This window comes from Pongo pygmaeus, chromosome 6 (assembly GCF_028885625.2).
Source record: "Pongo pygmaeus isolate AG05252 chromosome 6, NHGRI_mPonPyg2-v2.0_pri, whole genome shotgun sequence".
Lineage (NCBI taxonomy): Eukaryota > Metazoa > Chordata > Mammalia > Primates > Hominidae > Pongo > Pongo pygmaeus.
This window is the reverse complement of record NC_072379.2, coordinates 36,092,348-36,105,419: the sequence shown is the minus strand read 5'-3', so window position 1 is coordinate 36,105,419 and position 13,072 is coordinate 36,092,348. Positions and strand designations below refer to the sequence as shown.

General features: G+C 47.6%; 1 protein-coding gene across 5 annotated transcripts in view; it reads right to left on the bottom strand.

Moving 5' to 3' along the window:
• The window catches only part of DDC (dopa decarboxylase), a 115,898-nt gene that overhangs the window by 88,668 nt on the left and 14,158 nt on the right, over window positions 1-13,072 (bottom strand). For 2 of the 5 annotated variants that reach the window (XM_054495458.2, XM_054495461.2), the window contains exon 1: window positions 6,704-6,836. The exons of 1 other annotated variant lie outside the window; for it this stretch is intronic. The gene's annotated coding sequence lies outside the window, so the exon portion shown is untranslated. Of the gene's footprint in view, window positions 1-6,703; window positions 6,837-9,969; window positions 10,025-10,976; window positions 11,114-13,072 lie in introns of those variants that run through there. 2 more of the 5 variants (XM_054495456.2, XM_054495457.2) reach the window with 2 other exon arrangements.

The following is a 13,072-nucleotide window of genomic DNA, read 5'->3' as shown; positions in this document are numbered from 1 at the left end:
GGGCGGGGGGAGAGGGGAAATATGAGGACTCTACTTTCTGTCCAACTTTCCTTTACACCTGAAACTGCCCTGAAAGTCTATTAATTTTCTTTAAGTAAAAAATAAAATTATTAACTGGGCAGAAGTGTCTCATTTTGAGGCTTTTGAAGCTGGCTTCCTCAGCTCCTTCCTTCCTCCCCTTCTAGGACACATTATCTTCACCTGTATTTCTCTTCCACAGCTCTCAAACTCATCTGTTTACAAACTGGAAATCCACTGTTTTGCAACTGCTGGGTTTTTTTAGCTTACAAGACTTAGGTAGCGCTGACAGATTTGTCAGATTCTTTGATGAGATAATAGTCAGGGACTAGAGCCAGAGTTAGTGCTCAGGGCTACTTTCCATACAACTGCTCTTCTCAGAGACTGTGGTCCTCAAAGCCAATTATTCTACATGATTGACCACAGGTTCCCGCAGCGTTCTTCAGAAAGTCATGAAGATTCTGTGTCACTGAGGCCCTTAGCACATGGGTTTTATAAACTACAGAGAGAGAAACATCACAGACTTCCTTACGTGGGTAAAAAGCAACATAAATAGAAAGTGTTCTGGGAGGCAGCATGGCACTGCGTGGGAGAGGGGTGGACTCGATCCAGAGAACTCGGCTTGCATCTTATCTCCAAGGCTTACTAGCTGGGTGACCTCAGGTAACCGAGGAAGCTCAGGTAACCTCTCTGGCCACTATGATGCACTCCCATCCCTCTGATGGAGAGATGGGAGAGACTGTGCTCCTGGAACCAGGATCCAGGCTGTCCATGCAAAGCTGCCACCAGGTCAGGCTTGCTGGGAGAGCAGGCATGCAGGAGGAGGCTGAGCCAGTGTCACGGGGATGGTGGTACCTCTGCCTTCCAGCCTCCCACTAAACCTCCCATTGGCAGAACCCTTCCACAGTCCAGGTGTCCTGGGTTCCTGAGAAGCATGGCTTGTGCGGTTTGGAGTCAGTGGGGGAGACAAGAGATCTGTTGGAAAAGAGACCCAGGACAGGCTGACGTCTTAGCTCCTTTAATGCTTTATTGGTGAGAGCTATTACTGTGCTCATTTTAAAAGGGAGGGACCTGGGACCCAGAGAAGGGAAGGACTGTCCCAGATGTGAAGCTGGTTGCAGCAAAGCCAAGGCAGAACCCCTGTTTCCTTCATCCTGTAGGCCAAAGTGTCTCTACTTATAATTGACACAATAAAGCCAGGGCACCACACACACACATACGCACACACACTTGCGACTATCTTACACTTGTACCACTACTTTTATGTAAACCCGGGTGTTCTTGTTTAAATAGGCACTCTCTCATTGGTCTAAAAAATAGTTAACATTGATATGAACTTACATATGCCAAGAACCACGTTAAGCTCTTTGCCTGGTTCTCGTATTTAATCTTCATATGAACCTTGTCAGGACTACTATTACTCCCTTTAACAGATGAGAAGACCGAGGCACAGAGAGGCTGCACAACTGAACCAAGACTCCACACCTGCTGTAGTCAGATGAGGCCACAGTTGAACTCCTGCAGTCTGGCTCCTGAAGGCACCCGAGAGAATGTCCTGGACTCAAACACAGGTACAGAGCATCCCTAACAGCTGTAGCCAGATGCATATCAGTTGATGAAAAGAGCATGGCTTAAGTAACTTCAGGTTTAGAAACTTGTAAAACCAATTTCTCCCAGGGCTGCAAGGAATGATTTCTTGAATGCCTGCTGAGAACCACAGGGGCACCACAGCTTCCACGGTGCCTTGGTTGCTTATAGATCATGTTCGTTACAAATGGTAACCAGAAAGAGAAAGGGTTTGGGCAGCTCTTGGCTGGAGGTGAGACCGTGGCCAAGCCCCCTATCTTAGTCCCTTTGGGCTGCTATAAAAAGTACTATAGGCTGGGCAGCTTATAAACAACAGACAATGATTTCTTAGAGTTCTGAGGCTGGAAGTCCAAGATTAAGGTCCCGGCAGATTTGGTATCTGGTGAGGCTTGTTTCTCATGACATAGCCTTCTCTCTATGTCCTCACATGGTGAAAGGGGTGATGGGTCTCTCTAGGGTCTCTTTTATAAGGGTACTTATTCCATTCATGAGGGCTCTGACTTCATGACCTAATCACCTCTCAACATTCCCATTTCCTAATACGTTGCAGGTGAGGATTTCAACATAGTAATGTTGGGAGAAACACACACGTCCACTCCATTGCAGCTCCACTTGCAATCTGTACCATGGCCATCATCCTAGGCACCACACAGAACCATGAAGAGAGTACCAGCTAATTACAAGGTAGATGCTCAAAGCATAGCATTTCACTCTCCACACCTGTGGAAATTCAGGAGGAATCAAATCCGTCATCTCAAGGGAGTTTCTGTCCAGAAAGGAACTCCTGTAAGGGACTTTGCACTGGGTTCTAAGTCCCACTCCGCCCAGCTGGCCTCCTTGGCGAGATTGGTCTGCGTTGGAAAATGGACCTGCCACAATCAAGTGGAGCTATGCTTTCAGCACTACAATTCCACAGGACAGTCCTCCTCCTCCTCCTCCTTATGAAGAGTAGAAAGAATGGTGGGTTTGCATTCAGAGAAAACAGCTTGAGTCCATAGCTCTGTGGCAAGAGGCATGCAGCTGCTGGCTGACATCTTGGCCTCTCTGAGTCTGTTTCTTTACTTGTAAAATGGGGCCGCAAGCTCATGCAGGCAGAGAGCACTTTGGACTGTAAACCTGTGTCTAGCAATTATTATTACTGATGCTACAAAAGACAGGCAGAAGCCTCTTCTCCTGGGGTAGCATAAGAGAAAAGGGAAAAAATTTCTACAACAAACAAAGATCAAAATTCAGGGGAAAGCTTTGCTCCTCTGCTGACATGAAGGAGGAAGGAGCTTTGTGCAGCTGTTTCTTATTCATTCCCTGTTTAATAAACAATGCTCTGTCAAAGTAGATTCTTGGCCAACAATTATCCGTGGAAAGGAGCCATAGAGAACTTTGTCTTGGTTTTCAGTTTTCCTCCCATGGAAAGATGCTACTTCCACTCATATCTCTGTAACCATGCTGTGACCTAAGTGAATGCTGGCTGGAAAAATTCATAACTTGAGCAATTTCAAAAGACAAAAAAGAATGCCAAGGACATGAAACTGATTTTAGTCCTGACCGTAGACAATTCAAATAGTTGCAATGAGGGTGTGTGTATGACTGGGGATCCTTTTTTCACTTGACATTTTTCCTGCATGCCTAATTACAATATGCAGAATTTCCTTAACCTAACGCTCCTATTTGCACTTATTAAGGGCTGCTGGGTGGGGATTTCACCGTGTTCCTATGACACCATCCATCCCCACTTTGCCTGTTAGCTGTTTGCTGTTATGGACAGCACCGTCATGAGTAGATGACACCCCACCATCACCATACACGTCGCACCTATTGGGTCTGTCTTTCAAAGATATTAATTCCCCAGTGGAATTGAGACATGTGAGTTGTACAGTTCTTTTTGCGTGTTGTCAATTTCTTTTTGAAAAACTGGAATGATACAGAAATGTCACCCATCATCAGACATTGAGCATAGACACTCCATCTCTGTAAGCTTTGCTCCTTCATTCACATTTTAACTTTAAACCTTAAAACATTCAAATTTTATTATTTTCATTCATGGTTGCTAATTTTGAAAGTTTATATGATAACTACTAGGTAATTTTAACTTTTCTCCTTTGTTTTCATTTTATTGAAGAGTTATGTCAGAAGAAACTTTTCAGAAATCACCCCCCCTTACAAATTTTTTCCCTTATTTTTTCTCAATTCTTTCCCCCTTTCTCTTGCAGTCACATTAATAGTTCACAAGAGATCATAACCATCTGCCTTTGCTATTGGCTTGAGACAATTCGAATTATGTTCTAGTTGGTTGCTTCTTTTCATCATAGTCATAACATCCAGTGCCCATGACATGTCCTGGTTTACCGTCTATTACAAACACAGGACACCTGCACTGTGAATCTATTTAGTATGCTTTGGTACACTCTTTGAGGAGTCCTTATGAGCCAGTTTAGTGGTAAATATTGACTTCTAGATTCACAGCGAATGCTTCCCTATTCCTCATATTGAACAGCTGCTGGCCTGGGGCCTGGTGTTGCTAAGAAGCCTGCACTTGAGGTGCCGCCCTCCAAGAAAAAATCCTGAGAATCTATTGAACTCTGGTTGCCACATCCTATTGTCCAAGAAACCAAACAAATCAGCAGTGCTCAAGCTCCTGATAAGCTCATGGTATACATTATCTCACTGAACACGCTCACAACCCTGCCAGGCCAGTAGAGTTATTGCTGTTTAACTTGACCACAGCCACACAGCCAGTAAGTGAAGGAGTGGGTGCCGGTGTTCTGAAGCCAGCATTTTCCTAACATACCTTTGGCCTGGGAATCCACTTACACCTGCACTGTCAGCTGCCTGTGTCCTCACCATGGCCAGAGATGAGACCACAGGACTCTAAACAGGGCTCCCACTGGGGATGGGGAAGGTGGTGCCTGCAACCCAGAGTGTGATCCAGGGCTCCTGCCTGGTTCACTGCACATGAGAGAACAGGGGAATGTGGCTTCAGGTGGGAGCGCTGAGCCCACAGACACACGTCTGCCTCCACCCACCTGGGCTGATCCCAACAGAAACAGGCAGAGGCTCAACAAACTCTGCTGCCCTCCATGCCCCAAGAGAAGTGCCTCTCCCCTACCTCCTCCAAAGCAGAAGAAATGTTGAATAGTTGCCATATACAGGGCAGCAGTGTAAGCCCTTTACCTATATTCTCCTAAACTTCACATCAGCTCTGCAAAGTAGCAGCCTGATCCCCTCTACAACAATGCGGAGAGGCTGAGGGAAACATGCAGCAGGCACAGAGCTCCTCTCAGCCCGCACAGCTCAGAAATGGCTTTCACACTTGCCTCTGTACAAACCAGAAGACCAGGACCCTCTGCTGTCTCTCAACACAGTGGGATTCTAACCTTTTCTATGAGGTCCTGTGCCCATCGCTGTCCCATATGCCCACAAGGTGCCTCTGGGCTCCCTGAATGTCTTCCTTCAGAAATGCCAACAAGCACCAGACAAACACAAAACATCACAACACTTCTTTTTTTTGGTTGTTTTTTTTTTTTTTTTTTTGAGACAGAGTCTTGCTCTGTTGCCCAGGCCGTAGTGCAATGGCATGATCTCGGCTCACTGCAACCTCCGCCTCCCGGGTTCAAGCAATTCTCCTGCTTCAGCCCCCTGCGTAACTGGGACTATAGGCACACACCACCACGCCTGTCTAATTTTTTGTGTTTTTAGTAGAGATACGGTTTCACCATGTTGGCCAGGCTGGTCTTGAACTCCCGACCTCAGGTGATCCACTCACCTCAGCCTCCCAAAGTGTTGGGATTACAGGCGTGAGCCACTGCACCCAGCTGCAGAACACTTCTTTTAAAATACCCAGGTAGTATGGTTTTCCTAGAGCCATTTCCTAAACTTAACAGCTGACTCAAGTTGAGTGTCTGAAAGTAAAACCTTCAGAATAATCAACATCTTGAAGAGCAGAAAACAAAAGTAATTAGATCCCTCAGGCTATCTCTTTGAATTTGTGGCAAGGGGAGTTAAGGGGGATTTATTTTAATTATTTTCTTCACACTGGCTGTGTGTAGAGGCCCACCCAGTGTGTGCCCAGAAGACAGGAAGAAAAGAAACTGCTGAGAATGGCTTGATTTTGTTTCCTTCAGAACCATCCAGACACCCCTTAACTTGCTCTGTGGTCAGCCATCCAGGATGCCTGTGTTCTAGTCTGGGGTCACCGCACGCTGCCAGCAGGACTCCCGTGCCCCCAGCAAAAGGAGTGTTTGTCTCTAGCACCCTTGACAAACCAACAGAGGACCAGCTTTTGTGCAGTGATTGTCACCTTTTGGAGGTGAAACCCTGCTTATCTGAATGAGAAATTTTCGCAAGGAGCCTCTGCCCTTGGAGTCTTCAAGACAGAAACAAGCCTGTGGAAAGAACCCATGTCACCTGCCTGAATTTTGCTTGGAAACTGAAGAAAACAGGCTATGGAGGGCGCAGCAGACCACTCAGCAGCATTTTCAGTGCCCTCACACTTTCCTCCCTTATTCACAATAGAGCTCTCATTTATTGAGCACCTATTGTGTGCCCGCCCCTTTATAAAATCAAACCTGGTTTTTACTATGATCTGGGGGAGGATGCTGTTAATTAGCTCCTCTCCTTCACGTCCGAGGAAGGAAAGGCGGCCAGGGAGGTGTGCATCTGAATGCAAACCCGAGTCTGTGGGGCTGCATAGCCTCCTTCTGTCCCACCCATCGTGTGGTCTCCACGGTCTCTATATGCACACGAGCCAGTCTGGAAAATAATTTGCACTCACTTAGTTATGTTGCTGTCATGGCTCTAGGAATGTGGCCTAAAAAGCAATCCAAAGTTTCGGATTCTCTGCCTGACCTGTTGCTTGCAGATGGCACAAAAAAGCAAGCCGACCTAGGTTGGTGCCTATTTTCTTGAAAAGTTCCTGTAAACCCTGTGTCACCTGCACACACTGAATGCTCAGCTGTCCCTGTCGGCCGAACCTCCTTCCTCCTGCAGGAGGGGAACTCAGCACAGCTAGAATCAACCGGCAAACCTCCCACCCCAAACCCCAGGGTCACGGCCATCCAGGGAGCTGGACTCGTGAGCCATGAGGACAAAGAGCAGTACTCACAGGCAGCCGGGAGTGACTTGCTCTCTGTCCTCTCTCTCTCCTCTCCACAGTGACAGTTAAGAGGCACAGAAGATGTGATTGCCATTTATGTAGACACAGTGTCTGCCTCCCCGAAGCCAATCAGAGCTGCCGGCTCTGCATTATTTACTGAGCAGCATCCCTCCACCCTCCCACCACCTCCTGCCCCCACTCTGCCCCCAGGGGGAGAGAGCCATCCTAGCAGGACGGAGAGGAGCAGCAGGGCCTGCTGGGGCTGGGGAGAGGCCAAGGAAAAAATGGGCCCTGTGTTCCCAGGCACTGTGTAGGATGCAGATTTGGGGCCAGGGCTCCTGGGACTCTCCCAGCAACTCTGAGAACCCCCAGGCTCCACTCCAAGGGTGAGGAAGGGACGGCGTGGCATTTGGGGAGTGCTCACTCTGGGTCTGCTCCTTCTGTGAGGGACTATTAGGACCCTGTGATACCCCGGAGGCCCAGAGTCCCAAGCCCACTTCCCCATATGAGAAAGTGAAGTGAGATGTAGATTAGGTGTTGAGCCGCGAGCATCTCAAACTCCTGTGCTGTTACCCTTAAGCCTATCAGCATCTAAAACATGGTTTGGGCTCCGTCTCTCCTCCCACCATAGGGCAGCAACAGGGAGGATCATCTTCCCCACCTCCACCCCCTTCCCCCACTCCTGGTTGATGGGTGCAATAGAAAGAGCAGGACTCCGTTTCTCCTGAAGGTGCACGCGGAGTCATGTGAAGCTAGGAAAGGGGCCTGGACTTTGCAGAGAAGGAATAGTGGGGAACAGGGTCCACTCAGATGACGAGCAGCCTGCAGGTGCCCCTGCCCCGACCACACACACATGCACACACACCATGCACATTATGCATGCACACACATACACAAGCATACATGCATGCATGTTTATACACACTACACACATACAATAGCACATGCATATATGCATGCATACCCCACACACATGCACACACACACACATACCTAAGTGCATGCATGCACACACATACACATACCACATCTAGGGCTTATGGCACAGTCCAGAGCTAGAAATTCCCCAAGGAGAGCCATCCATCCTCTGACTTTAAGCAGCATCTTTTCAAGGAAGAAGCTACCCCTCTAGAGCAGGGACCCCCATGGAGCTGGGACAGAGGCAGCCGCCTTCAAGGCAGCAGAATGTGCCATGAGTGCAGGGGCTGCAGGGCAGGGAGCTGGCAGGTGGTACAAGTGAGGGGATCCTGGTCTCAGCCTGTGCATAAGCAGCTCCCTCCAGCAGCCGTGCAGGGACCCGCAGGCAGCAGCCACGTGGACAATGGAGGCAGTAAGGAGATTAGGCCCCATCTGCGCAGAGGGCAAGATGGGAGCTGCCCAAGCGTCACCACCCAGGGGGAGCCAGAAGCCAGCAGCAGGGTGGCTCATCCCCCCAAACACTGTGAGTTCAGCCATGACCACAGAGGAGAGGCAGGCCCCAGCCATGAGCATTGGAGCTCTGTGGGAGGGGACAGTGTCAAGCTGGACAGCCAGGCACTTCTTCAGCTGAAACTCCTCTGTCCTGAGGAACACAGACTGCCCCTTTCTTGCCCCTGGCAATGCACCCAGGAGAAAGAGCCCTGGTCGGGGAGGACTGGCCAGGAGCTTGGGGGCTGCAGTGGGTGACTGAGCACAGGGCTCCTGCAGGGCAGAGCTGGGGCTGCGCTGCTCCCTGGGTGTGTGCCCTTCACCCTGCATACGGCTTGGGCTACACACCAGGGGGACACAGGTATGAGGAGGTGCTGATATTTTATTATCATTTATGTATAAATAGTATTTAATCTCTATTTTGTTTTTCTTTGATACATGAGTTATTCAGTAGCTATTCAAAAAATGTCCAGACTGCCAGGCACAGTGACTCACGCCTGTAATCCCAGCACTTTGGGAGGCCAAGGTGGGCACATCACCTGAGGTCAGGAGTTCGAGACCACCCTGGCCAACATGATGAAATCCCACCTCTACTAAAAATACAAAAATTAGCTGGGCACAGTGGCAGGCACTTGTAATCCCAGCTACTCAGGAGGCTGAGGCAGGAGAACTGCTTGAACTTGAGAGGCAGAAGTTGCAGTGAGCCGAGACTGTGCCATTGCACTCCAGCCTGGGTGGCAGAGTAAGACTCCATCTCAAAAAAAAAAAAAGTCCAGACATACATAGCAATATTTGCTTATTTTTTAATTGAATTCTAATTTAATTAATTGGATTGAATTGCGGTCAGAGAACATGTTGTTGTGAGAGAAATTCTCTGATAGATGTTGACATTTGCATAATGCCACTTAAGACACTTAAGAAAGTGTATCTTCCAATTTTTAGGTATTTGATTCCATATATGTCCAATAAAGCAAGATGATTACTTTTGTTTTTGAAATTTTCTAAATGTTTACTAATGTTTTGTTTGCTAAATCTATCATCCAGTTTACTATAATTGGTAAAGATGGTGGATTTGTTGATTTCTCTCCATAGTTGAACCAAGATTTTCTTTATATATTTAAGGCTCTATGTATCTTTAAAACTGCAACATATTCCTGGCAGAGTAAAACTTTCATAATTTTATTTTATTATTATTATTATTTCTTGAGACAGGGTCTCACTCTGTCACCCAGGCTGAAGTGCAGTGACTTGATCTCGGCTCACCACAACCTCCACCTCCCACGCTCAGGTGATTCTCCTGCCTCAGCCTCGTAAGTAGCTGGGACTACAGGTGCACACCACCACACCTGGCTAATGTTTGTGTTTTTATTGGAAATGAGGTCTCCATGCTGCTCAGGCTGGTCTCAAACTCCTGAGCACAAGTGATCTGCCCGCCTTAGCCTCCCCAAATGCTGGGATTACAGGCGTGAGCCACAGCACCCAGCCCTCATTTTATATAATAATTAATTTATTTATTGAGTTGATTACTCAATTGACCTTGTTAAAATGTGAAAACTCCGCTCTTCTTCCACATCGTACCTGCATTCAATATTCCTGAGCCTCTCCCCTTTCCTGGAGACCAGGGTGGCGTGAAGCTCAGGGGTGGCACTGTAGGCAGATGGCTGTGTCTCTTCAAACTTATTTAGTAATTTTTAAGAGTCTGAAAATTATGATTTAAATATTAAGCAGCACCAACATGTCCCTGGTTTCAAAAATGTCACGTATCCACTTTGCCAGGACTTCCAGGGTAGAGTTCTATAGGGTCATCTTCATCCTGCACCACATCCAGATAAGCACAGAGAGCAAGGCTGAATGCTGGAGGGACTTACCTCAGCCACGGGAGCAGCACTTGTCGCCCTGGACCTACACACTGGATTGCTTGGCTGCCCGACAGCACCAAGTGCAAACGGGCTACATTCACATTTGGTCTCTGCCAGCTGCAAGATCTTATGCCATCTTCCTCCCCTCCTCTGGCTGTTTGCTCACTTGTGAAATGGGGATGTGACTGGAGGTGAAGAAGGTGAACCTTCTTCTAGACAGAGCCCAAAGCAAACTGACCACTCAGAAGTAATGGTTTTAACTCACGCATGATGGAGAGCAACGATTTCCATCGATTAAGCTTTGATTCTTATATGCTTCCGACAACAGACTTAAAACCAGGAGAACTTCGACTCCTCGAAGTTGATCACCGAACAATTCTCCCAATAGAAATTCCTATCCGCATATGTTTTCAGATGGGAATTGTACGCAGCATGGCAAGTTGGTGGGAAAGAAATCTTCTAATTCTCCTCAAATCACACTGCATAGGTAGACACCAAATTGACCTCTAAGTAGACTATATCATACACCAAAAGGAGAGAGCCCTGACGGAGCCTCAGATGTTATAAAGGGAAGGGCAGAGTTCACGTTTACTAATCACCTCCATAAAATTATGGGATTTAATCCTCACAAGGTAGATACTAAGAAAATCCTCATTTACCGAAGAAACAGAGGCTGGGGGAATAAAATACCCAACACCATCCCTGGTGGTGCATGGAAAAAATAGAATCACATCTGGCCTGCGTTTGCTACTGAGCTACAGTCACGAAATCATTCCCAGTACCTATCAAACATGTGTCACTGGAGTGACTGTGTGTGCATGGAGAGCCATCAAATGCACAGCCCCCACAGAACAAAAACCCCTGCCAGCCTGCAGCAGAAGAGAAAGCACCACACAAGTTCCCTCAAGTGAGTTAACCTTTAAGCAAATGTTCAGTAACATGGGGCCAGAGAGTCAAGGTACATGTTGCTGTTTTCCACTACTACAATCTGAGTAGGTATAAAACCAGAGACTTACATGCTGGAAATTCGAATTCCTTACAGGGCTACTCTCCTTGATGGGATTCTCCAACTTTGGGGACTGAAGAGCGTGTAGAGAAGCCGCTGAGGCACTCCGCACTGAGACAGTCACTCTTGAAACTCTAAGCCACACGTTTCCCTCTTCTTGCATTTCCAGCCTCATGTGCCAGTTAAACATTAATTCCTGATGGTGACAAAGGTCAAGGAAATCTTGAGAAATAGCTCGCCTCTGGGAATCCTGAGAGCACATTCTGAAGAGACTGTTTCATTCCAAATCCTGGAAGCTTGGATATTTCTTATGTAATTCTACATACATCCCACCTTTTACTAAGCAGCCCTGATTTCAAGTTTGGAGCCCATTCAGTCATCTGATAATGTTCCAGCCCTGCACCAGGTGATGCCTGCATTGCACACAGCCTCCTGCCCCTGAAGGCAGCCCCAAAGTAAGCCTGTACTTCCCGGTGTGGCACTCAGCAATATGGGTAAGACTTCCAGGTTCAGATATCAGCAGAACCCAGGAACTCACCTTCTTTCCCCAAACCCATCAAAATCATAGTTGAGATGCATGAAACAATACTCTGAGTGGAATTTGGACAAATTTATAAAAAAAACCCAAGGTCGATAGAATTTTATGAGAGCACAAAGCAGGGCTGAGAAAGCCACATTGAGAAGTTGAGCAGGCACAGCCTGCAGGGATCTTAGGAGCTGGTCTTTCTGGTAGACCCCCAGCAGCTCCAAGCGTGGGGCTCGCTGGGTGCGAAGAGCAGAGTGAGAGTGAGGCTGGCTGTGGGCAGCTCATTAAAGGACTGGAAACAAGGCAGAGAGGGCTGTCACTAGAGGCATTTGTCACAGGCTAGATGCAGGGAAGAGCTCTCCTTGCTCTATCCTAGGGGACTGGAGCAGGCTGGGGCGGGGTACCTAGGGTTCGTATTGTTAGGACTGGAACTGGAGAGAGAAGCAGAGTGACATTGAGGAGTCTCCAAACCTCCACAGGAGCCATCGGAGGAAAGAGGGAAAAGAGAAAGAATGGCAAGTCAGCTCTCCAATGACGCACACCCAAATGCTCCAGCCTGGAGTCTCACAGGAGCTGAGACCTGAAGAAGTGATTGTCCTTGGTAAGGGGAAGAGTGAGGGAAGGGCTCCAAACAGGGAACAGCCTCTGCAAAGGTACTGAGGATAAAGCTCGGCATCTCCCAGGCCCTGACAGAAGGCCAACCCCTAAGGACCATTCAAAGTAGGGGAGGGGGAGTCTTGCAAGCCACGTTACATAATTTGTATCCCCCCAACTGTAATAGAAGGCATTGAAGTGTTTCTAGAAAGCAGTAACCTTAGCTTACTTATGGTTTAAGATCACTCTGGCTCTGGGGTAGAAAAAGGATGAGAGGGAGATAAGGGTGAAAGGATTAGACCCTTTAAGTTGGACCACCAATTCCCACCACATTCCTAGGATTTCTGCACTTTCCTGCAAACCAGGAGTGAATTCAAGTGAATCCATTCTAGGAGATGGGCTGGGGGAGGGAAGGAGCTTGAGATGAAGAAGCGTGGTAATATTCCCCGTATGTGCTCGTGTGCACGTGCACGTTAGGAGGTTGCTGGGGAAGGGGAGGAGTCAAGGAGGTGGAAGGACTACCCAGTGATGAAGCCAGTGGGCAGGGGATGACGGTCATGGACTGAGAGGAAGAAGACTGGGGTGGACCAGTATTGGTGTGGGGAGGTGAAGGACACCAAGGATTCAGTTTGGGAATTAAATTTCAGATATCCACATATCAAGTGATTTGAGATGTCCAGTACAGCTCAGAAAAGAGGCCCAGACAGGAAATAAAGTTATGGGTTGAAAGTGTTCAGATGATATTTGAAGCAATAGGACTGGAAAAAAAATATCCATAGAGAAGAGAGACCACAGTTTTGAAATCCTCAAAAAAGTGCACTAGTAGTGTTCAACTACTGACCAACAGTTATCTCTCAATAGAGAAATCTACATAGGAATCAGCATCCGTTCCCAGAAGGGACTCTTTTCACATTTCCTTTCTTCTTGCAGGTGTGGGATTTATGGGGATTGGGGTGAGGCTTCGAGGACCAAAGAAAGAAATCTAG